The sequence below is a fragment of the Nipponia nippon genome, unplaced genomic scaffold (assembly GCF_047370975.1).
Source record: "Nipponia nippon isolate SJK-2023a ecotype South Korea unplaced genomic scaffold, ASM4737097v1 scaffold_7, whole genome shotgun sequence".
NCBI lineage: Eukaryota > Metazoa > Chordata > Aves > Pelecaniformes > Threskiornithidae > Nipponia > Nipponia nippon.
In genome coordinates, this window is record NW_028262391.1 from 15,915,894 (window position 1) to 15,941,990 (window position 26,097).

A 26,097-nucleotide genomic window follows, 5' to 3' on the forward strand; every position below is an offset into this window, starting at 1 on the left:
TTTAATGTTAAAAAGCAGGCTGTTTATTTGCTACCAGTGAGTGGTAGCTAGCTCCAGCCTGAAGGTGGGCACTTGCTTCTACTTAAATATCTTGCTATTAAGAAGTGCCAGTGCAGTCTGTGCAAGTTTGTGCAAAGAACTGAGAGCATGGATGGACACCATATAAGTAGAAGCTAAAAGAAGGGCTGCAGTTCTTATTTGGAGAGAAAAATTTTGAGGATAATAACTCCTGTTTCAAATCCAATGGCACCCTTCCCCAGTTTTACCCTAGACCAGATGTTCTTACTGAACTTCTTGCCACTTTGCATTTCTTGTTTTTAAGAGAAATCATAGTTTTTCAAAATCTGCTGCAAAAGTTCATTGGCATTGATAAGTTCTGCTTTCCACACGACACTGCCTCCTGCAGGCTAAGCTATAAGTACCCAGTATAATTATAGCAGACCATAAATAAGGAATATACCTGTCAAGGCTTTGCAGGATTGCTTGTGACGTGAACATAAAACATTCTGAGAATAGGAGAGGCAATTGCTTGGTATCAGCTGTTTAATTGTCTGATTTATAGAGAGGGAGTTAAGCTGGGTTTGGGCCATGCAGGACATTAGTTAATTCTGGAGGTTTGTCTCTGAATGAGTTTAACTCCAGTCTGGGATAGACATTTGTGCAAAGAAATCAAATGTTGATTTTGTTCCTCCGCTGCTGTTGCTGCTGTGCTGCAAATCCTCCGAGTTATTCTGAAATCACTGAAATAGCCGGTTGTGTACCTAGAATGGTTGGCAGCATGGCAGGGAGCTGCTGCCAGGTATTCCTGGTACGTTTGGCAGCTCAAATGAGAAATGAGTTAATATCTTTTTCCAGGGCTCAGTGTTGCATTTAAGCAGAACCCTGCGCTGGAGGGAGCCGCATCCCTTCAGTCATATTGCCTCAAGGAATCGTGTCTCAAAATGCAGAAGCCCTACTAGGTGTCCTGGCAGCTCAAAGAAGTTGTCCCTTTGCTGCTCCACTTCAGGGGATGAAAAATCTTTCTGTTAGTATAGTCAGCCAGTACTGGTAGCCAAAACACTGGGTGAATTTCAGTCATGGTCCTGCTTTTCCTTCACCTCTTCTGTCCTTCTGCATTTGTGTGCAGTAGTAGAAGGACAGAACAGTGGACCTTTTTCCCTTCCTGTTCTCTGATGGTAGTAAATCTGTGGGACATCTGGACATCAGCTGGTCTTCAATTTGGACTGTGCAAAGAATAGTGAAAAGTATTAGATGTTGATTGGAAGAACGTAATTTTACAAGGTCATTTTCTTGTTAGGCCCGTAAATGAAAAGGGTGCTGCATACAAGTATCCATTTTATTTCCTTTTTATTTCATGTGTGGTCCATTTAGTCCAATGACTGGGAGGAACCAGAAGCACCTGCTTCAGAGGAAAGTCAAATAAGTCTACCATCAATGGTTACAGGATAAGCTGTCCTCAGAGAATGTTTTTCTCTAACATTCAGGAGACAGAACTGGGATTCCTGTATGAAGTTTATACCTTTCTCAGACTTCTTATTGTCACAGTCTAGAGGTATTTTCATGTTTCATCTGTCATGTTCAACAAACATTTCAAAATAGATTGTGAGGGGGTGACTTGAACCGCACAATTTTCTAAAGGCCAAATGTTTGTCTTAGTTAAACTAGTGAATGTCTGGAGTCACACTATTGCAGTCGCTTGAGTTACTCCTGTTTGACAGTGATGGTATGGAGGAAAACTGGTGTCCAAAGACACTGCTTACTCTTGAGTGGCGGGGAAAAAAAGTTTAAAAAGCCCCTAATTGCAATAGGGAAATCTAAAGCCCTTTTAGGTCTTAGGCAGGGAGCTGGGTTTTGGTAAGAAACTCAAAAAGGAAAGGAGTCCAGCTTGTAAATACGGATTACATTAGGGTCTGATTTGAAAGTGCATTTGGAAATTCACTATGCAGTCTATCATAAAACAAATCCTGAAATCAGTGAAGTTATATGGAATGGTTCCCTGATCTGAGCATGGTATGGTGTTTGCAAATGACTGTACTGTGTATTGTGCTTTGCCAAGCTCATTTTGTATGATCTTCAGTGTGTTACAGGCTTAAAGTGCTTGGTCATTATTTTTATCTCAGGGAGTCTGTTGATTTTATGATCTGCATTCCCCTTATGAACTCTCCAAGTCTAATTTCTTTGCTTACCTTCAACTGAGGCATTTCATAGTTATACAAATATGTGTTTATCTCTTTCTCTGCTTGAGGCTGTTCTAAACTGCCAGGATCTCATGGAGGGCTAATTTCAGTAATGTGTAACACTCTTGAACGCATCTGCAAAGGTGGCAAGGGATAGAACACAGAAAGCACTCTGTAATACTTTGGGAAGGGAATACCAGTGAAGAACAGGGACAAGAATCTCAGAAAAGCCAAAGATGTCATCTACCTCTGACAAATTCAGCATAAATTTATATACAGACTCTCTGTCCTCCTGGCATGAAAAGCTGGTTATTTGCAAGACTTGCTCTGTATATGTAATTTATAACAAAAGTCACTGTCTAAATGGCTCTCCTGGATCTATTTCACTTTTTTCTGACCTCAGCTTACAAAGTGATCCTCTTTGTGGAGACACTTCGCAGTTGTCCATTTTGTTGATTCTATTTTACTTTTTCCCAGAAACTGGGGCTTTTTCTTTTAGATGCCATTAAATGTGTTTCCTTGAGAATGTTGGCTGCTTTCAGTATACCATTGGATCCAATAGCTGATACCCTAGCTCACCATCTGGCTGTTGATTTTTTCCTGCCCTTGTGTTCATGAAAGAGTAGTTTGTCAAGAATGAAAATAAACAGAAAGAATTTGATGTGTTATGGGTAGCTTTTCTGGAATCTCCATGTGAGCAACTGGCGAGACAGCTGATCTGGTTTTGTTTATATTGTTTTGGAACAATCTCTAAGTATCATTTAGTTCTCTTATTATTTAGGATCAATTTAGACAAGTAAATAATCCCTTTGACCTCAGTGAGACAATTAAAATGGGGGGGTAGTATTTGGCTTTAGATTACTAGGTGCTGGAATGGGTAAGAACTAAGCAGTAGCAGGTTTTCCTTCTCTTCCATGCATACATACATGGAGTGCTTAACAAAAAAAAAAATAGTAAAAATAAAAAATGCCATGGCTTACTCTTGGTGCACCAGAAGTGTCCACTGGAGTTATTTATAGTGTAAAACCACAGTCAATGCTTTTCTTCACACTGGAACATTTACCACTTTGTATTTTTGTCTTTGCTGTTTGTGATGCAATGGTCAGTAAGCCAGCTATAGTTTGTAATTTCTGTGATCTAAATGTTCCGATGTACACTTAAAATGGGTAAAATGTACATAAATGTATACAGAAAGGAAAGAAGCAGCAATTTAAAACAGAGACAAAGTTTGAGTACAAAGGTCTGTATAGATATAAGGAAGGAAGAGTATCATCACATAGCTTTCACTTTGAAATTATTTTTGTGTTGGAAAAAGAAATGAGAATGATCCAGTACTAAAGCAACAGGATGGTGAAATTATCCAAACATTTGAATTTTCAGCATGCCTTCATACAGTGGTAAAGCCCATATCCGGAGCCTGTATTCTCACTTTAATGGTTATGACAATAAGATCAAGAAATCTGATATGAAACTTCCTCACAAGAATGGCTTTAAGAACACAGCACTAGCTGTAGGATAGCTGCAGATGGGGAAGTATGTCTCTCCAAGTTGAGCGTTGTTTTAATGCTAAACATGTTTCTTCTCTTGTCTGCCTCACTCAGCTGTATCGTCTGTGCCACTGTGCTAGAGTTGGCCTTAATACATACAAATAAAATAAAATTAGACCCTTGCCTGTAAAATCTGAGATAACTGTAAAACTGAAATGTAGCTGTGTGGCTCTTACCCAACCTATTGGAAATGAGAAAGGGACATTTTAAAATTTCTTCTTAGTATTTCCATTCTGATTCTAATCAAAAGCTTGAAGACAGAAGAATGTTGGCGTTGGTGTTTTGGGTTTTTTTTTTTGTCCCAGATGGTTTGAAACATTACAAAATACAAGGCTGAAGTCTGGCATTTCTGCAGTCCAGGTAAAACAGCAGGAGCTATTGTAATACAGTGAGAAGGATTCAATAAATCTGAAACTGTTACAGCAGCAGTGGGGTACTTTCAACATAATTCCCATTTCTTTGGGAACAATTTTGTAATTGAAAGTATTTATTTATAAAGGAACTCACAGAAAGAAGTAAAAGTGGCAGTGTTTTCGGTTCTTAACTAGTAATCATAATCTAGTTCAATTCAGGGTAGAACAGCTACAGTAGTACATGAGAAACACAAGATAATAACAGAGTCTGAGCTGAGAATACTGAACATCTTGTATTTCTAATTGCATCCATCTTGTAAATGAACAGAAACTTTAATTGAGGAAAAACTTATTATGGGAATCACTAGCAACAAAAAGCTGTCTTATGAGCCTTAAATAGACAAATGTTATTTGTCACAAATCAAGTTTGTTCTATTAGTCCAATAAAGTGAAAATAAATCCATCAGCAGAGCTTTTTGAAGCTACAGATGTGTTGTATATGTCAATATTTTCTTCTGGTAAGGAGCTATTTAATAACGATTTTTCTATGCAGAATTCTGGGTTTATGATATAATAATAATCAATGTAATTTCGTCCATTTGCAACACATTACAAAAAATTTTATTAGTAGCAAATTTGGAGCAGTTATTGGTTAACAGTATATCTTGGGTTAAATAAACTTCAAGGTCAAAGGCTGAGGAATTGATAGCAAAATAATACTGTGAGAAGGGGCTGAATGCTTCGAGACAATGACTGTCTTTTGAGAAATATCAGATGACTTCCTAGATCCTAGCCAGACACAGGAGAGACTGGTAAAACCCTAGCAAATCGTGTCCCGTGACCATTGCAAATGTTATTGAAAATACATGCTAAGCAATGATGCCGCTTATTTTGAAATATATCTCAAATTGCATTTGATTTCTCTCTAGTGAGACAAAGGCAGAGGATGGGTGGTGAGACAGTGCAACCTGTATGAAACAGGGAAGTAGAAAAGAGTATTATTTACTCCATGTAAATATCTTGTATCCAGTTTCACTAAGTAGGATATTATACAGCCTTACTATCTGAGCATTATAGTTCTCAAATATTGGACCAAATCACATGTAGTGTGAGAGAAAAAGGGGTTTATCCCCTTGTTCCAGTGTGTTATTCTGCCATTCCCCGAGTAGAAAGGAGGGGACTGGTTCTTCAGGTATGGTTATACTTCCCTTGATAAAATAGAAAGATTACAAAAAAACCAAACAGGCAGACATAGAGATTTGAGTCTGCCTCTGCAATTTACTCCGCAAAGTTGGTATGCTGGGCTGCTGAAAGGAGAGCAGTAGGTAGAATAGAGTACTGGGACTCTCCTCCTAGTTTAGTAAGATCTGACATTACCATTTCCATCCTTCATTTTAAAAAAATTTTAACAGTGTTGTAGGGACACTGTCTAGGCCTATTGGTCTTCAGTTTAATTGCATTGCATCACAAAAACCTTCTAGATCAGTGGTGTTTCTAAACAGAGAGACTGCATAAAGCTACCCCATCAAATTAGCTAATTATACTATATGCTCATCCAATTTCAGCATTTCACACTTTGCGAAAGAGTGGGCAAAGTCTCATCTACCATGTCAGCTTCTATACACTACACTCATTAAATCCAGTAATAAGCTTGGATGCAAATGTGACTAAAATAATTTTATAAAGAAAAAGCTCATAAAAGAAGAGCTTATTCATTGCCATACAGCTGAATCCTGTTTTCACAACAATGCTATGTACTCTCTTACTTTAACAGACCAGCCTGAATGATGGGAGAATCGCAACTTGTCTATAATTTCATTTGTTCCTGGAGTCCGGGGGTACAGCTATTCCAACAGCACGGATTACGTCCTTTTTACACATGGAAATTGAGCAGAGGAGCACAAGCTATTTCACAATAGCTCCCCTTGTGGACAAAGTGTTTTGGAATAAAGGATACTTTAGTCTGGAATAATTAGTGCACTGATTATTCTAGAACAGAATAAGTGCACTAATTATTCCTACAGTGTCCACACAGGGACAAACAGAAAGCTATTGAAGAATGGCTTATTCTGCAATAGCTATTTTGGTCCATTTCCTCATATAGGCAAATCCTACTGGTGTTGTCAGCAGGTAATGAGCGTATAGATGGAGAATGTGGATGGATTGCATTAATGATCTCTTCCCATTAGTGTTTCTTTGTGCTTCACTTTTGTGTGCTTGCAGAGTTAATTGCTTAAAACTCCCTCTTAAGTCAGACACATTTCTAATCCTAACTTCCCAGTTCTTACACAGAGACCCTCCAAACTCTTTTGTGGGTGATCCACCACCAGCCAGCTGAGCAAATCAATGCTTGTATCAAACTGTAAAATTGTTGGTTTTCACTGGAATGTATTTGTTTTTCTGCTAGGTGTTAAAGGTTATGCTGCATTGAAGACCATTTATATATTTTCCACAGGATCACTTTGCAAAATAGTTTTGCAATTATGAAAAGCTACTGGAAAATTTACCCATGTAATTATTGTTTCAAGAAGACAGAAGATCCATCTGTGTGGAGAGCTGAGGGAGTTACTGGTGGAAGGGTAAGAGAAGGGTCCATTAGATCCCAGACTACGTTTCTCCCTTATATTAAATTAACACTCAATATTCAGGCAGCACTTCGTATCTTTAGTTCCTAAACTAAGCATGTTTTCTCCCAGGTCACATAACCATCAGTATCGATACTAATGTCTTTGGCTTACTCTGCACGGGCACTGTTAAGTTTAGAAGTGCACATTTTTCTAGAAGAAAGAGTTGTTCCTCTGCTGGCGCATGAAGGCCAGAGCACGGCTTTCACCGGTTCTCTCACCGAAGGGTAGAGATATGCACTGGTGGCACAGGGAGGAGAGGGGGCTCACCTGCCGACATCAGGGATTGCAGCACCTTGGCCTCACCAGGCACACAGTGAAGCCAGTATTTACTTTCAGACTGAAAATGAGGACAGTTTTAGGGGAAGTTTTCAAAAATGTCACTGACCTTGAGCGCCTGGTTTGAGCCTTCTTAAGGTGACCTCAAACCTGTACCCTTAGGAAAGGAGATGCAATAATTGCTGTCCATTTAAAAAGGAATTGCCAGGCAAATGCAGCAGACTCTTTGTCTAAGCTCTCTGTAGTTTCTGTTTATGTTACTGCAGAAACTGTGGCTTAAGTGTGGAACTGAAAGTAATAAAACTCATTTTTCAGTTCTCACACTAACTTACTGTATAAATTTAGGCAACTCATTCAGCCTTTTGGGGCCTCAGTTCTGCATGCGTGCAGTGGGTTGAAGATACAACCTATAGGTGAAGCATGGCATTATAAAGTGTTTAATATAGTTACAAGCAAATCTGTTATGGGGAAGTTTAGCCATTTAAAAGTAGGGAAGTTGCAACACGAGATGAGTGAGAAGCAGAGTGGGATTGTGCTATAGCAACTGAGGTCTGTGTGCCATCTATGCAGGTGTGTTAATGCTTATTTCATTACAAAAAGCTGTTTGTAAAGTACTATTATTAAGGCTCGTGAGAAGATAGTCTGAAAGATAGTGCTGTATCTGTTCCTGTAGACGATATGGCTTTTAAAAGCCTGTTTCCCTCAGTGACTAAATTTCCCTACTAAATTGTCTACTACATTCCCAGTTAAAATCAGGTTTCACTGTGCATAACCTTCTTTTTCTAGTACTGTGTCATAAATCTGTAATTTAGGTGATGCTAACTCGCAAACATGAGTTAGCAATGTGCCCATACTATGATTTTCATAGAGCAAATTCTCTCGTCACTGGTGAAGTACAGCCTCTGAAATGAGATGGTAGATGATAATATTTAGAAATCTATTTTCATGTTAAGAGAGGGGGAAATACTAGGAGTAATTTCTTTGTCCCTCCTCTGTTATTGTGCAGTTCTGTTTCTCTTTCCTTTGTTCAGTAACAGTGGAACAGGATGCAGATGGGTCCATAACTGGAAACATTCTAAAAATACTCTATTGGTGCCAAACACTAGAAACATACCTTATTTCTCTTCTTTTAGAGGTAGAGAAATGAGCTGTTTGGTTCAACAGCAATTCAGGCAATAGAAAACTATTCCTTTATGACTCTGATCATCTGAATAAAACACTATACCATAGCAATATAATGTCTTAAGGATACAATGCCACTTTGTCACTGAAAACTTAGGACATTATATATGTTTGCAGCTGCAAAACTGCTTATAGTTTGCCCAGCTGAAATAACATTCTGAAATATAGCAAACCAACAGATTCTCTGGTGAACTGCCTCCCCTGATTTGTAAGGGTAAACAGAAAGCCAAACAACTGGAGGTTGGCTCCTATTGCATCCAGAAAATTTAGGGACCTCTCCTGATCTTTTGTGCTCTCTCTCCCTCCAAATCTTTTATTGCTCAAGGAACAATCACTTTCTATATTTTTGTCCATTACATGCACTCAAGCCCAATCTAGGCAAGTGTGTAGGTTTAGACTTTCTCTGTAGAACCTCACCGAGTGATACGGAAGATTTTTGCGGATCCCTGTGCAAAGTCACACATATCGGGAATTTTAAAGGATGGGATCCTCACTGTGTTTGGGGCAGCCCAGACAGAAAAGGGAGCTAATTTTACTCTTCCCCTGTAGGAGTCTGCCATATGACATTTTGTTTCCTAAAGTATACTAGATGCTATAACTTAATCCAGGTGCTTAAAAGATTGGAGATAGGAGTGTTTAGATGGTAGTGCAGCAGGGACAAGGGAACAGAAGGTGGCTGACAGGAGGAGGAAAGGAAAAATGCACCCTCGTTATTTATAACGTAAAGAAAAGCTGCAAATTTAACCAAGTGTTTCCTATCCCATGTGTTCTCTTTTTATTGCTCTCTAAGTGCAAAAATGTTTATAGCTGGGTCCCCAGCTGGAACATTATTTAAGATCTCAGAGAAGAGATGAGGGTCAGACTCTATGCGATATTCATAGGTGTGAAGCTACCTTCACACATGCCTCATAGGCGTGAAGCCCTACCAAGCAGTCATGGGAATATTTTCCCACTCCACTTTCTTGGTAACATTACACATTTTTATACAATCAGGCCTCAGGGTGCCACAGATCCCTCCTTCGCAACGCTGCTGAGCCCAGCAGTGCTGTTTTGTTCTGCATGAGTTTTAACTTGGACAGAGGGAGGCTGCAGAACAGAAACAAAAGTGACTTAGAGCATCATGAGCCTTGTGGGAAGCTTCTTTCCAGAGTTGTGAATGATCAAAAGATCAGAAGTTTGCTTTACCTACCTAATGATCTGTAGAGTCTGGAACTACAGAAGAGAGGGGATTTTCTCTTCGTAGAACAGAAATTTTTATTTGAAGTGGTGAAAGCTCTGGATTTACTGCTTTCCTATGGGCATCACTGGTGGGCATTCCAGTGTTGTCTGTCTTTGGAATTTATAAGGTTTGTACTACTTTTTAAAATAATTTCTGTAATAGTCATGGAAATAAAACATGTGGGGGGTTTTGTTTGGTTTTGCGGGGGTGTCGTGTTTTAAAAAAAAAGGAAAAGGAAAAATCTATTCTGGAATGAGCAAAGACAAGTGACATTACGCAGCTCGGGAAATGTGGACCTTGTCCAACTTAGGCAACCATCTCAACAGTTGCTTGGGTTTTGACAGACCCACAAATTTAAAGCGAGGCAGGGTCAGACATTCATAAATGATTATCATTGTATTTTCACAGAGATTCTCAAGATCTTTGTGAAAGACATATCATGAAATGTGCATTCACTAGATACTTGTCATCATTCTGGCTGAACAAATGATGACGTATTAGCATGTTACAGAGTTGGCTGGTTTTGTACATGGTTTCAGTAGGGATGCCATTACCCAAGCCTAGAATTAAAATGAGGGAGAAAAAAATTATTGAATGTATTTTGTGTGAGCTGGTGAACATAATTTGAATCCTCCCTGCCTTTGAACTCCGTTGCTGAACACGTTTGCTGCTGTGCCACTGTAGTTCTGTCTCTCGGGAAATAAACGTGCCCTGAGCCGCCCGCATGCTGGGCAACGAGGGAGCGAGCCTAGTGTGCTGCCACCCCGGCAGCGCTGCTTGCAGGGACAACCGGCGCTCCCTGCTCCGCACCACTGCAGCTGGAGTGCAAGTGATGAACAGGCAGGAGGAAGGACTGCAGACATGGAGGTGAAAGACTCTGGTTCTGTGAGGGTCACCACTACAAACTTCTGTGGGCACAGGCGTGTGATTTTTATGTCTCTGAGACTCAGTTTCCCAATCTATAAAATAAGAAATGTACCCAGAGCATATTCAGAACAGCTGCAGTAGTTTGCTTCCTCTCAGCTATTCATTAACCTCAGCTAAAATGTGTATCTGGCATGGGAACAGCCCCAGTTCAGCTCAGGGTGAAAGCAAGCAGGCTGGCTTAAACCATCTCCAGCAGTTGTAGGAGACTGACAGCAGTGCTGAAAGCTGATCCCTTTGACTCTGCCCTGCTATGGACTGGGAAGTACCACGGCTCAGATGACAAACTGATAGGGGATATTTTTTACTATAGCTGTTTGTGCTGCATGGAAATACACTCTGGGAGTGTTTATATGGATGCCACTGGAACTTGTCATAAAACAAGGTGAGACAGTATCAGGAAGGCTGCGAAAACCTGACCCAATACAAAATGGTGGTAAATAGCATTAATGCATCCTAGTGCTTTTTTTAATTTCCCTAATTAAAAGATCTCATTTTTTGGAGTAAGATTTGGATCATTTAAACTCTTAGCTTTGGATCAGACCTATTCAGGTTCTCTTTGTGTTCAGGTAAAATTCTTTGTGTCTGTATTTTTAGGGCAGCATTTCTTGCTTATTATCCAAACTAAAGGGCTAGATTCTGCTTTAAGTTGCATTGGCTTAGACTGAGAAGGATTCTACCGAAGCCAGTGCAGTTGCTCCAGATTTACACTGGTGCAAACACGTGCTGAAGTCAGCTCGTAAATAACTTAGATTTGTGTGGTATGTTCTGAGGAATTCAATGGTATCGTAGTCTACATCTACAGTAGGAACCTGGGAGCCTGTCCTTGGCCACATCCCAGCTCCTCACTAGAGCAAGACCTTGGCATTCACCAGCTTTTCTCCCCTCCTTTTCCTTGGAAGGGAAAGCTGGGGAATGTGTGCTGGATGGAACTGAGGCACTTTTCGACAGCTGCTTGGTTTGATGAAGAAACAGTGAAGACCTCAGGGCACAGGATGGCACACAATGGCACGCGCTCAGAAATGCAGCCATAAAATGAAAGCTTGTGGTAAAACTTTGTGTGAAGTGTAAAGTCTATGAAGTGTAGAAATCTTGGCCATTGTGTTTTCTTTAAAGCCCCTGTAGCACATGCAGCTACTGGGCAACATCAGCTCTACGAAAGAGTGAAGGTGGGAGAGGGAATTAGCCCCACTCAAGCTCTGTCCTTCCCTTCTGAGCTTTGCAGTGTCACAATTCCTTGGTGACTGGTCATTTACTGCAGAAGATTCCTCACCTGCTGTCACCTTACCCGGGGTACGAGCAGTGCCTTTAGGTATAACTGGCTATGCCAAGGAGTACAGTCTCAGTAGAATTATGGAAAAAACTTCTAAACAGACATTTAGAAAGTTATTAATTTGTGTATAACCCCACATAGAGTGGAGAATTCAATGCGTGAGTAAAAATGTATTTTAGGTTACCTGATCAGTCCAGGAATGAACTTACCTGTTAAACACAGGTCACGCAGAGGGTCATACAGCTTGCGAGAACAAGAAGAGATCTTGGCAAGTTATGGGGAAAGAAAAATGGAAACATAATGGTGAAATATGAGCAAACAGTTTGGCTGTGATGCAGCATGAGGATGCTCCTTCTCACTTGGAAAACAAAGGTGAGGCTAACTCCACTTCCCCAGTCCCATGGTTGGAAAACGGGTGAGTCTGTATTTCAAGTGATCATCCCAGTGATGTCATGTCTTGATTTCTCTCCCCACCTCTTAAATACAAGACATTTTAGGGAGAATGTAACTGCTTTAAAGTGTTTCATTTGCTCAATATTGAATAATCATCTGAGTATACGACTTTCAGTTTTGTTATTCACTTGCATCATTGTTTCCTCAAAGCATCTCCTGATTTCAGAGGCCCACTAACTCCAGAATGACACAGGGTAAGCTGAGATCTGAACAGGTTTTGCACTGTCCTAAGTGCAAGTGGTTCCTGTTGAACTTAATGACGAAAACCTCGAGGTTGGGATTCTGATCTTAAACCGTGTTTTGTTCCAAAGGCATGAACAAAAGCTCACTGCAGCTTCATTTGTGGCAAGCTATTTGTTTATTGAAAATACAGTTATTCTGTTGTTTTTGAAAGAGAGCACAATGCTGCGCCAACTTGGGAGAGTAGCTTGCTCCTTCACTTTCATGCTCTTTAGGGAACTGGGGTGTTTCTTGTGTGAATGTAAATAACCTGACTACAGATGGCAGATTCCAGTTCTTATGCTTCTGAAGTTCACATTTTCTTGTCTCTGAGGGGTCACCTGAAGCAGTTAGGTAATATGCCTGCTTCAGTGGAGAGGGAGACTTCCATAAATATGAGGAAAGGGAAGACATTTATTGTATTTATCTAATAAATAGTTCTCTCTCGTGCGTAAGATAAAGCTTTGTAAATGTAGGGAATGCATAATTTCAATAGTAAAACGTCCTAATTATTTTGGCATCGTCAAGGTGTATTTTATGAAGGTGGATGTTGTTCCAGTTCTTAACTCTGTTTGGTTTAATTCCAGGAGACACACAGTCTGTGTCTTTTTGAATTTCAGTGTTACTCTTTCCTTTTCATAGCCAACTTTTTTTCCCTTTCTGAAATGTGTAGCTTGGAAATGAGGTCCTTTTAATGAAGCTTTTGAGTCTCACAAAATATGATTAATCTGATTAGTGGTTCAGACTCTTTTTATGCTTACATTAACTAACACAAAGAGCCCCCCTACAGGTTAAAGTTTAAATGTGGATTACCAGATAAAGCTAGTCCTGACGAGGTTTCTATGGTGCAAGGAAAAATTGAATTTGCCTTTCACCTCATTTCAGCCTTTGTCATCCTGGTTTTTGCCCTTCTCCCTCATTCACAGTGAGGATATTAATTTTGCAGTAAAATCTTTAAGCAATTATGCAGATAGCTTGGAAAAAGCAACACACAAACACAATAAGAAAAGCTTAACTGAAAAATGGACCCCAGATATTCATTAAAACCAGATGGCAACATTCCTAGCAGCATAACTTTGGATGTTTGGACTAAATTTGTATTAATGTGTCACAACCAGATGACAAAAATGAACGACTGTCATACGATTGTATGTATGTATTGTACTTTATATTTACAAAGTAGTGAAGTATAGTAACTAGTCCATGAATGTCTTTTTTGATAAACAGCTAAGAAAGGCTATCCTTTCACACACAAACACATCCATCTTTAGATAGCATTCCTCTGTGGGAGGCTTGCCTTCAATTTAACAGATAATGAACTTCTTCAGATGAATCAGAAAATTGATAGTGAAATGAAGTTTAGTATTTTGCAGTGCAGCATCTACCCATACAAGGATGTTTATAGTTTCAAAATGTGGTTTATTAAAATTGCTCATTTTTTTTAAATTTCTCATCAGTCTAGTAACTCTAGCTAATTTTTATCCCTAATCACTTTATTTTGTGGATTATTTTTGTTATTGCTCTTTTAGAAATGGCTATAGGAAATTGGAGAGAAATAGCACCTGCAAATAGCACTTAATTAAAAGCATGATTGTGTACAGGGGCTTCCTATATATTTCCCTTTGAACAATGAAGATGAAAAGGTGTTTTTTCTTTTTTTTTATTTGGCATGCTCCATATGATCCAATAAAGCACAACTAACATAGCACACCAGCCAGGGTAGACTACAGTCTCCCCTCAGTGAACACACATAATTCCCATTATTGCTAATGGGAGATGCATGTCCCTACACAGAGGCAAGAGGGATCTTATATGTACATGTCATACATATGAAAATATCTGGCAGGGAAAGAGGTGTCTAGTCCTGACAAATTGCCAGGAGGCATTTTGTTTTTCTGTTAATTATAGTAATTATTTATCATGCATTAAAATAGTGCCCTAAATTTGCATGGCACTGTGTGCAACACAAATAAGCTGTATTCACTGCTGAAAGGAACATACAATGAAAAGATGACAAACAAGCACAATGCGAGGCATTGGTGCATCATCTGGAGTAACAAGAAGTCGTGATCCACTTCCCGGAGATAAGGATTTTAAAAGACTTGAAGGGCAAGAGACCTGTCCTGGGACAGGGGGCAGTGTGAGCACAGCTGAAGAGCCCTAATCTGCCAGAGGCGAGGTGAAGGGCTTGGGAAGAGCCTCGGGAATTGAAATCAGAGGCTGGGGAGGGTCTGCCTACCCTCCTGGGAGCAATGGAATGGGCTGTGAATGCCATCGCTGGTGAGAATTAGCAAGGGGATCAGAACAGGCGATGTGCCCGCAGTGCGGGGAAACGGTGAGCTCAGCAGCAGCTGAAAGGCTGAGAAAGCAGCAGTGTACAAGGTGAAAGATGAAAGAGTTTTGGCTAAACCAGATGGAAAGCCAGGCAAGTGCTACAGAAGGCAGTTTAGCCAGGAGCTGGAGGAAAAAGTCTTTTCTGTGACAAAGAGACAGGGACTCTAATGGTTCACCACTGAGTCTTACATTAATCCTTGCTTATGTAGCCTTGGCCTTTCCCTATTCTTGGTTCTGTCTGGACCCAAGAGAATCTACTTTTTGTCTGGTTTGTAAATACATTTTATATGCTCACACATCTCTGCATGTATTTTACATCTGTGTCAGGCTGTGCCCTACAGGTAGTGAATTTGCTGGCCAGTTCCTATAAGCTTTGTGAAAATTGGTAGCAAGGGAAGATGTGCTGTTGTTCCCACTGCGGAAAGGCTTCTTAGACATCAGGAGACCTTGCAGGACAGAGAATGTCCCACCTGGGGCAGCACTTCCCGTTGGAGCTTTGCACCCCCTGAGGTCTCAGGGAATCTAACTATGAGCACAAAGCCAGGGGAGAACAAGCATCTTTCATTCTGCTGCTCATGGAAGTACTTGTATTGTAATTGAAATTTAATCTGAGTTCATGAAATGTTTATGAACCTGGAACAATTGTATAAAGTTTCAGTCAGTGGCACTGCAATCTCATTTGCATATTTATTTTTGGGAAGGAACATGGGCCTGCAAATACCGCAAAAAAGAATTTTTTTTCTTTTTTTTTTTTTTTTAATTTTGAGTTGGTCTAGGGTAGGTTACTGGAAACTCTTGAGTGATCCCCAGGATCAAGAGGAACTGTTTGGACTTCATTTTCTCAAAAGAAGTAGCTACAAGCTCTCAGCCCTTGTGTTATCTTTGAACCAGTTGAAAAACAACTGATGGCACTAACCAGTGGCAAGCCTCCCAAATTGTCAGCTGAGGGCTTCATTATGTATTCTTTCCCCCAGAAGGATTACCCAGGAGAGTGCAAGGGGGAGTGCAACTGCCTAAGTGCTGCTCTAGAGACGCTGGAATGTGTTTAATTCAGCAGAAGCTGAAGGCAGTTACAAAGCTACATGTTCATTTCCATAAGGAAAAAAAGAGCAGACAGAGATACTATCTGAGGACCTTAGATTGCGCGGCTTCTTGAGCTACTCCAGAGATGTAGGTAGTTTAGAAAAATCTCTTGACCTTTTCAGGCTTCTTCCGCCATGATGGTTATATGTAGCTGTGTAAAATGGTAGGTAGTTTACAGCTTGCCTTCCCTGGGGTGAAGCTGATTTACAACACGCTTTGTGTGTAATTTGGCTATAGAGAGACAGTTTTACACCCAGCTTTTGCTTTTTGGCTATGGTGAGGACTGTAAAAATGCTGTGATCCTGGAATGTGCATGTTCTTAATTTGTTTCTTCTTGGAGATGCAGGGCTTGCTGAGACTTGGTGGTAGGCTGAGGTAATCCACTGACCTAATATCTAGACCTAGACTGATTAGATAATCTTCTGAATTAATGCATATTTATTTTCCTGAGTCAATGGAGTTATTGTGTCTGAGCCAGTCCTGACTTCCACTTAGTGGAAAGACTGGGCGGCTGCTTCCCTTCCTCCTCCTCCTTCTCCTTCCTTGAGGTCACTAATGCTTCAACTTAATCATGCATTGAAAGATCCTGAAGTAGCAGGCCTTGGCAGAGATCTTAATTATTTTCTGGAAGGTGGACAGGCACACATCCTTATTTCTCTGGTTCATCTGTCCGGCAGAGCTCTCTTATCTAATTTACCCTTTTTCCATACTATCAGCACAAAGTGGAATTCACATAGTTAGCAAAGCACCAAGGCCTCACTGCTTTGAACTAGTGCAATTATTCAGGAGTCCTTTAAAGTTTTGTACTGGTTCCTGCTGAGGCCTGGACTCAAACGAGGAAATGCTGTGGCTTCACAGCCTCCAAGATGGGATTTACCCTCTCCCGGAGGAGCTCGAAGCTTGGTGATTTCTGACTGTGGACGGGAGGCTCCAGACGCAGCCTTGCATCAGCAAACCAACAGATTCAGTGTGAGTAAAACAGGTCCCGCACCCTCCCCTGCTGAGCCTGGCAATATGGGAGGAGCAACCGCATTGTCGGCACTAGGCTCTCACTGCTTGTCCTCTGCCGGGGGCTCTGACCACTTGCAGCATGGCCCGCAGCTGAAAGCCTGCTTATATGTCTCTGACAGCTGCTTACACCACTGATATCAATACTGTCATACTCTGGGGACTGGATCCACATCATAGCTCCTTGCAGCCACCTGCAATCAATACCCATTATCCTCTTACCTTGTAGGGCAGAGTGCTGGTGCTGAGCTGACCGCTAATATTTTGGACTGTTTGGTTGGTAAGGTTAGATAACATGGGGGATAATGTCAGGTAGGCAGGGGGTTTGTACTGCATGAACTGGGTATAGGACAGCTTGATTTGTAGGAAGGCTTGGAATAGGATCACCATCCACCACAGACCAAGAAGGACCAAGACTCAAAGTAGGCTGAATTGCTTCTCTTTTCTCCACATATACCTTCCATCCATCAAAACTTCTAAATTTCTACCCAGACAACTGATATGGTTGATGGCTCATGGACCATCCCTAAGAATCCCAGATGGCAACTGTAATTACAGCATGTTATTACTGTGCTTAAATTTTAATATCTATTTAAAAAAAAATAATGTCAAGGGTCTGCTTATTAACAGGTATTGCCAGAACAGCAAAAAGGAAATTTATTGATTTTGGAAAACAGCTCCAGCATACCATTGATGCTGATATAAGCATACCTGCAAAAGCCTAAGCCCACTATCCTGAATATTTATTAAATTATTGCTTCAATGGATAATAGGCATTTGAAGAGTGATTTATATTATTGAAATAGAACAGAAACTACCACAACTGCTATGTTTTCCTTTCTGTTTATATACATACACACCCACACATATTTTGCATGTGTAATGACAAAAAATGGTATCTCTACATGGAGAGTGTGTGAGTCTGTCTCCCTGTTCCAGAGGAGAAAACTGTACGTTCATTCATCCTCTCCTGATCATTAATTAAATAGAAAAGTTGACCTGGCCTTTACAAAAACAATTCGCAATATAATTGTTTTTAGAGGGGATTTTTTTAGATTACTTTGGAAACAAGCTGTTTAAACCCATTTGAGTCTGTCATAGTTAGGCAGCATAATCAATGTAGATATTACTTATAATGTTTTCAGTTACAATTTAGAGAAATGGACACGTTTTATATTTGTGACTGCATATATTTAAAGAGGTGGGGAGCAGAATTTGAACTTTTCTTTTTGGTATTAGCAGTGAAAAAAATTAACTCAGCTGTGGGAAAGTTTTTCCAAACAAGCTTACTGCTAGCAAGTTAGCAGTGTATCTTTCCTTCCTCTCCCCCAAACTGTTGATTTTTTTTTTTTTCTTTTTCTATCTTGGCTTTTTTTTTGTCAGTTTGATATATATTCACATTTCTCAGCTGATGTTTCTTATTAAATTAGACACATGTTCAGTTGAATCATTAAATCTCACAAGTTGGAGTCCCGTTTTCTTGCGTAAGAAAAGTCTCTTTAGATTCTTTAGGACAAAAAGCATCATGTATTTGAGTTCTCCGAAAGCATTTAATAAAGCATGAAAAGATATGACATCAATCCCACTAAAACACAAGGGCAAATGAATGATGTTACTGTAAATCTTTGCATCAATCACGCCCAGGACTTTCAAAACAATATAGTTTTGTTTGCATTTCAGAAGTGACAAACAACTCTTCTGACTGGCTTAACATAGTCACTTTCCATTAGTCAAGACCAGAAGCAAGTCAGAATTAAAATGTGGCCCTTGGTTGCCAGGCAGCCGAGTTGTCTTGACATGGTGGTTAGTTTCCTTTTCATCGAGTGACAACAGTGAAATGAAAGAAGTTTTGAAAAACTTGATAATGGTTTTCAAAGGAGGAGGATAATTGGTGGGGCTAGCTTGTGCGGCTCTGTGTGGAAACTTTCGTCTGTGGTAAGGGAAGACTGTCACTAAAAATTTAAACTCTTGTACACAAACTTGACCTGGAATCTTCTCCAGGTTTTCACTGGTTCATTTGTAGAACACTTCTCTCAGCCCAAGGGGTGCTGGGATGAAAGCGTTAGGACAGATGGGTAAAGCCCCAAAGGAAGAAAAGAATCAATAGTTGTGATTTAATCCATCAGTGAAAGGGAGGAATTAAGTAAAATCTTTAAAATGAGGAATTTGTAAAAGATCTTTTGATAGTACCTATAGCTGAAAATAATTTATTATCTGATCGCTGTTGAAAGTTAATGGCATTTGGACTTAGAAAAGCCTATTTTTGACACATTTTGCCAGACACTAAGCAATTTTCCTGCTGTTATTTTTGATATTCTCTAGACAATAGATAATTTAATTCAAACAAATTTCCCTGAGATGACAAAAACCTAAAGCGTAACAGGATGATCGCAAGGTAAGCTTTTGCTGCTGGTGTTAATAATGCAAAAACTAATGAGACATTAATATTAATAATCATATAAGTTGATATGAAGTAATATTTGTGTTAAACTGTTATAAAAGTCAAATGTATGCATAGCTGTCCATATCATTCATTTGTTAAAAGAAAAGGGGGGGGGGAGAGGCAAAGCTCAGCAAAATGTACCCATAATGAAAGAAGGGACCAATTAGGGTTGGATTAACATTCATGGTTATTTACAGTTGTTTTTGTACTTGTTCTTGTGCTCTGACTTCCTAAAATTTCACAACCCAAAGATTTAGAAAAATGGGGTTGTTTAGACGCGAGGTGCAATGAAGTGGCTGCAGCCATTGTGCAGACACCACCTCTCTCATTATACCCTCTCAATCAACACTCGGCACACAGGAAACCGCAATAAAGCCCATCTGCCACGGTTAATCTGCAGGCAAACCCACACCCATGTCTGTGCCCGTTACTCTCCAGCCTTATTATTCTCAGATCCAAAGCTTCATAAGGGATCAGCCAAAGTCCATTAAAGTAAATAATAGCTAGAAATGACAGGCTTAGCAAGGATTGGGAGGAAGTTGAAGACCAATCTGAGCTGTGAGCTCTGATTAATAGAGAAAAGCATTAGGAGAAAAGGGGAGAAAAATGACCTCAGCCTGCTCCAAAGAATTCCTGAACCTTGGTTGTTAGGGCAAGTGCTACCATCTGAGACGTTAGTGATCCTTGAATTTCCTTCACTTTGATGCAGCTCAAATGGGAAAATTTTGAAGGTTCAGCAAGGCCCCAGACCTCAGCTGGAAAGCCGTCTGGAGTCAACCCTGTCAAAATTCTCTTGTGGAAAAGAAAGCCTTTATTAGCTAGATTGCAAAAAAAAAACCCACAGCCTCTAATAAGAGGAGAATGCATGCTATAGATTGCATATACATTAATTATTAGAGGGTATTTAATTGTTCTCATCTGTATCCAAATGTGTGCAAAAGATCTTTTAAAACACCAGCCAGAGTGTGTTTAAAAAAAAAAAGGGGGCACAAAACCTAAAACCAAAACCAAACACCTTCTCATACTTTTTTTTCTTTGTTCAACTTCATTTTTAATAGAAAATTCAGCTCATTGACAATTGATAGAATTCCCTGCTTGGGAGGACTGGGAGATAGCGTTGGTGCTTGTAAGGATGTTGCATGTAATGTTTTTTCTCCATTATCTCAGCTGTGTGTTGTACATGAACAGATTATAAAGAAAACAACACCAAGTCAACCCTGCACAAGGATTTCTTTTTCTAGTGCTAAAGAAAATTACTGCTTTAAAAAGAGGAACTTGAGCAGTTCGAAAATATTTTCTGCTGTTTCCTTGCATAAATTACCTACCTCTCTTCCAAGTACACAGTTGGAATATGTTTTATTCTGATTACTGGAGAGCATGAACAGTTACTTACTATTCATCCTGGTATTTACTTTTACTGCTTTTAAAAATCCATTGTGTAATTAAGATAGTGCATGTGCCACTGCACCTTTGCAACTTTGGCTGAGCAAAACCTTGGCAATAAGGAGCTTGTGACTTTAGATCTAGCTAAGGAATCAGCATTGAACTGATCAATCTCAGAGAGCAACCCAAGCAAAACTATTCAGAAACATCTGGTGCAGCTGTGCAGGTGTTTCTCTGTCCCTGATGATTTTTTGGGGGAAGATATTAATGATCTGAATGAGGGCTTCTTGTCAGGGCAGCTCGTGCGATGATACATTCCTTCTAAAAGTTTATGTTACAGTATGCAGTTTTCATAAACAAGATGGAGAGGATGGTGGTTAAAATGATGACGCTGCCATGATATTGCTGATAACTTAGCTGATGCCCTGTTCATGTGCACGTGATGCAATTTTCATATTTTAATCTTAAGTAGAACCAGAAATGACAATTATGAAAAGACAAAATAGATACCACCAACAGCTGTAATTGCTATCTACGCTGCTCAAGGATGGGCAAAAGACACAGTAAATCAATATTAAGATCTCTACATATGCAGGTATCACAACAAGGACATCATATAACATCATTATAAGAAAATCCTAATAAAATTTAGACAGTTATTCCAAAGAATACAGGATGAACACAGAGTGTGTGTGTGCAGCTAACTAGTTCTCAGTAGTTTCAGCTGATGTCTTAAGAGAAAAGAAATGCCTGGCTGTATAAAAACATAAGTATCTTTCCATAGGAAAAAAAAAAAACACAGGTATTTTAGGAAAAACAATTACTTTTTTTTTTTTTTTTTATAAATGATGAATATTGGTGACAATGCCTTTACTAGTGACAATTTCATCATTTTTCTGTTGGTCATGTAGGAACTATAAGATTGTGGATGAAGTAGCACTGTTATTGTTTTAAAGCTACAATGCCCCTTTTTGTCCTGAAGCGTAGGTGACGTGTTTTATTTGGAACATTGGGCCTAACTGCGCAAACTGTGTGCCTTCTCAAACAATTCCATATTAAAAATTAAAAATATTCTCCTGTTCAAGAAAACGTACATGATTTTCAGTGGAGTGGAAGCAAATAATATTATGATGCGGCTTGTGCATAAGGTTTTGTAGTAATTAAAATACAATGAAATATGAAAATGTTGAATGTACGCAAGATCTGTATGCCACTAAATATTCAAGATGCTAAGATAACTGAAAAAAAGCAATAAACAAACTGAATATGGACAGAAAAAACCAGCAAAATGTTCTGCGTACCAACTTCCTATTAAAAGGAACGAATAACCTCCTTTGCTTTTTTTTTTTTAATTATTTTAAAAACAGCACTATGATCTTGCAAGATAATACATAGAAAGCCTGCATATAAAGTCTGGCTTCAGCTATAACATTTTAATATGTTTTTATACAACTATTAACTTTTCTGCTTAATGTAAAACAAGTTAGCCCAGCATCTCTTGGCATACATGTGATGTTGTCCAAGGTATGTTTTCTTTTGACTATACTCGGAGCTATCAAATGCAGTTTTCAGTACTCATCTTTCCACGGTATTGAAAGCGAGGATCATGTAGCCCATCACAGGTACCTTGGTTAGTTTTCGGTACTTTTCTTCACTGAAAGCAATGCGTTTGCACATATACTTTTTCTCCTGTTTCCTAGTACAAGGCTGGCTAATACTGATTATATGAACAGTACCTTCCTCTAGGAGCTTGGCCTCACACTGGAGATATATTTGGTTTTGAATATAAACCTCGTCCAATGGATAAGGAGGAGCCGGAACTGTTCAGCAATCATGTTTGTCATTTGTTTAATGAAGATACAAATAATACTATAAATTTGAATGGGTTTTGGAGTTCATTAGTTTACAGAGGAATAGAAATAACAATCTCTCAGCAACATTCGATCGAATAATCCATCAGTCAAAAGAGTCCATTCCTGGAATCAAACACCTTTCTGTCTGTGAGAATTTAAAAAACAAAAAACAGATTGTGGCATTGAATCCATATTGCTCTGTTTATTATACAGGAACTCCACTTTACAGTTTCCTCTTATGTTATTGGTTAGCCTCCCTTGGATATTTTCTTGCTGGTTATACACTTAAATATATCTGCAGCCCACAGATATACCTATAAATTTTGTTTATTTTACTCTAAGCTCCTTATTCCTTATTAGAAAGAATATTTTTAACGAAAGATTTAGTGTAGGCCTTCTGCTTATCGACGTGAATTTGTGCACGCAGACAGAGATTTGCCTAATTTCAAAATACGGATAGAATAACAACTTGTACTCTTCCGTCATTTTGTTTGCAGTTCACCAAAAAGCGGTATGTTTTCTTTCCTGTAAACCACCAGGAGATTGTGTTTTCTATAGCACAGTCCACAGAATGATGTCACCTCGTGTTTTGTGTAACACCTGGAATGCTGCAAAATCCCATATATGTTACACAGAACTGGGCAGTTTTAACGAGCGACTGTCTGGGTCTGTTTCAGTATGGTGCAAATGTACAAACTGCAATTCTGCTTAAAGTTTACTACTTTTAGTGAATTTCTGCAGGAAAAAACAGCCTGGGCTGGTAAGATGATAATGCTGTATATTTTTAACAGAAACTGTTTTCCCCCCTCAGTGAATAGATGCTGCATGAAAATGGAAATCTATCAATTCCAACCAAAAGCTAATAACTGTAAAATTTTCTGGGCAACCTTTGGCATAATTTGAGGAAGTTAGGGCCAATTCACCAGCCAGGAGGCATCTCTGGCCTTTAGGCTCCCTAGCATTTTTGACACCCATCACCTCAGGGAGCCAATTCTCACTTTGCCCTATTTGCTTGTCACAAAACCCCCATTTCTCATTCTATTACACTGCAAGTGGTAAGCGCAAAGCCCTTCTCTTCCTTTTTTTTCTCCTGTTCTTCCTTATCCCCACTAGCAGAGAGCTTGCACAGGGCATTATTGCTAGAACCATCAGGAACTTTTGCATCTGCTCCCTTCCTGAAGGAAAATATAAATATTTGGCCCCAGGATAATTTATTTATATGGGAACAGAAATTCGTTTTAGAGAATCCATGTCAAGGACTCCCGTGAGTCTTTTAGACACCCCAGGATTACCTCCAAGAGAGCAGGGACTTCATTTCTACTGTAAACACGCTTGCAGTTCACCACAAACATGTCAATAACAGTAACAAATAGCCCCACTATGTCTCATACATCGAGAGCCAGGGGAAGTGCGTGAAAGCTATTTTTAGAGATGAAGCAGGAAGACTCATTTTACTTCAGCAACACAAAGATTAAAACCACAGGTTTTTAAAAAATCGTACAAAAGTGCAGGGATGGTGTATCAAAAATCTGTGTGAGTAAAGGGGGGAGAAATAGGAGAAATGAAGTGTTATTTATCCTGCCATTATCTTACCAGTCTGTGTTTCTTTGGACAGTAATCGCGGGACCCAGATGCTAAGGGTAAGTGATATTTTCCCACAAGCAGTTTCTGGCTCGTTGGCAGCTTTTGTAGGCAGTTGTGTTGGCAGCCTCGGAGCTGCCTCTGGCTCTGTTTTGTGGCTTTGCTCTTGATGGGCTGCCTGGGCTGCCCTGTGCTGCTGGATGCCATTTCCCTCTGTCAGCCCATGGGCTTTCTGGAGCTTTACACTGGGCAAATCCCCTGTGAAATGGATAAATGGGCTCTTCTAAGGCAGAAAAGGAATCTGTTTCCTGGCTGTTGTAGACATTAGGTGAATTACTGCTTCAGGTACTCAGGAAAACTTCGTCCATTTTGCAATTTTTGGCTTCCCTAAGCTGTAATATTGGTCACAAATGCACAGCTAGGTACAAGCTCAGGTGTTAGTCCTAGCTTGTTCCCCCCTGCCTTTTTTTACTGTGTCTTTTTTCTCTGCTACTGTCTTCTGTGGTCTTCTGCAAACTCTTTCTTTTTAATTGTACCCTATTTGTGATATATTAACAGCACCACACCATCAGAAACTAAATACAGTGTCTCTAATATGACTATAATAGTAAAAAAAGATGAGTTCATGCAGAACCGTACTTCAGGCAGAAATGGCAGATTTTTTTTTCCCCCAACTTACCTCTAACTCAATCATGCTTTAAAATTTTTTAAAAAGTATATAAAATAAGCTATTCGTAAGTCATTCTGCATATTCTGTCTTGAGCATGTGGATACAACTATCTTAAAATGTTTTTAAACATTATTCCATCTATTAGATATGTATGTTGATATGCAGCCAATATACAATATTTCTTTTAGATATTTATTATTTTCTTGAACAAAATTGGAAGAACTATATTTATAAGAGATTTATAAGTAAGACTCTTGGGCTTTTTAATAAATCAAGGAATAATATTATATATGTTTTTGTACTGTTTCCCTTTTTTGCCTGGTGTGGTCTACTTCATTTGCAGCTGAATTGAAAAAAATACATTTCTTAAGTAGTGATAAACTTCTCCTTTGTGGCTTTCTAACTTCCAGTTTATTAATTCTGGATTTTTCATTACAATCAGTAAATTGCATAGTTGTCAAATGGTTCCAATAAAAACGCAGAAAGTTCTATTGTAGCTTCACCTGCAAAAACAGATCTCTAGAGGGTTTTTTTTCCTGCGTGCTCTACGCGCTTTCTAGTGTGCTACTTACCAGAAAGCTGTGAGATCACTTGTTAGATTCGACTGGAATTGTGTATCATTTTGAGATTAGTTTTGTCCACAGAATCATTTCCTGGAAATTCATATGCTGAAAATGTTTATTAATTGGCTGTTCATATGCTGTTTGTTTGGTTTTTTAGATAGAAATAATGAACTCACTAGAAATAAGAAAACACAAACCCTCTCAACCAATTTGTGTGAGCTCTTTTACACTTTGATGTCACCAAATCTGTGTAATTCTATCTCTGTCAGGAAATTACCACATGCCAGAGATTCCTCTATGAAATGCTGACAGTCTGTATTCCTCAAAATGTATGATTCTTAAAATTTATTTTTATTAGGCTGACATCAAAGACCACTGTGGATTTCTTGGCCATTGTGAACTGATTGGTAATATTTTTATTCATCATTAGTTCTGTAAGAATCTAAAGGAAGAAATGGCTTCTCTTGCAAAGAGGTGGTCTTGTTTTTAGTTTGCAACTATTTTTTTTTTCTGTTTTAAGTCAAACACATGATGAATAACCAGTAAAAGCTATTCTAAATCTAGGCATACTTAGAATGTGTTTTTCCTCCAATCCATTTTATCAATTTATTTTCAGGACACTGGTGCTTGTTACAAAATCTAATTCTGATGACCTGTCCTTACTGGGTTCCTGCTGCTTGAAGATTTGTGCCCGTTACCTAGGGTTTGCAGGACTGGACCTGTAGATTACGAGCTATTTGGCCCATAGTTTTTAAAAATCTGGTATGATACGGTGCGAGTCCTGTGAAAATTGTCATTTTAAGTGTTTCCAGCTTTTCTGCATAGGTGAGCTTGTACTACACACAAAAAAACCTAAACAAACAAACGAACAAAAAAAACCACTACCAAAACAAAACAAAAACACTAAAAGGAAGAAAGCCACAAGTGTC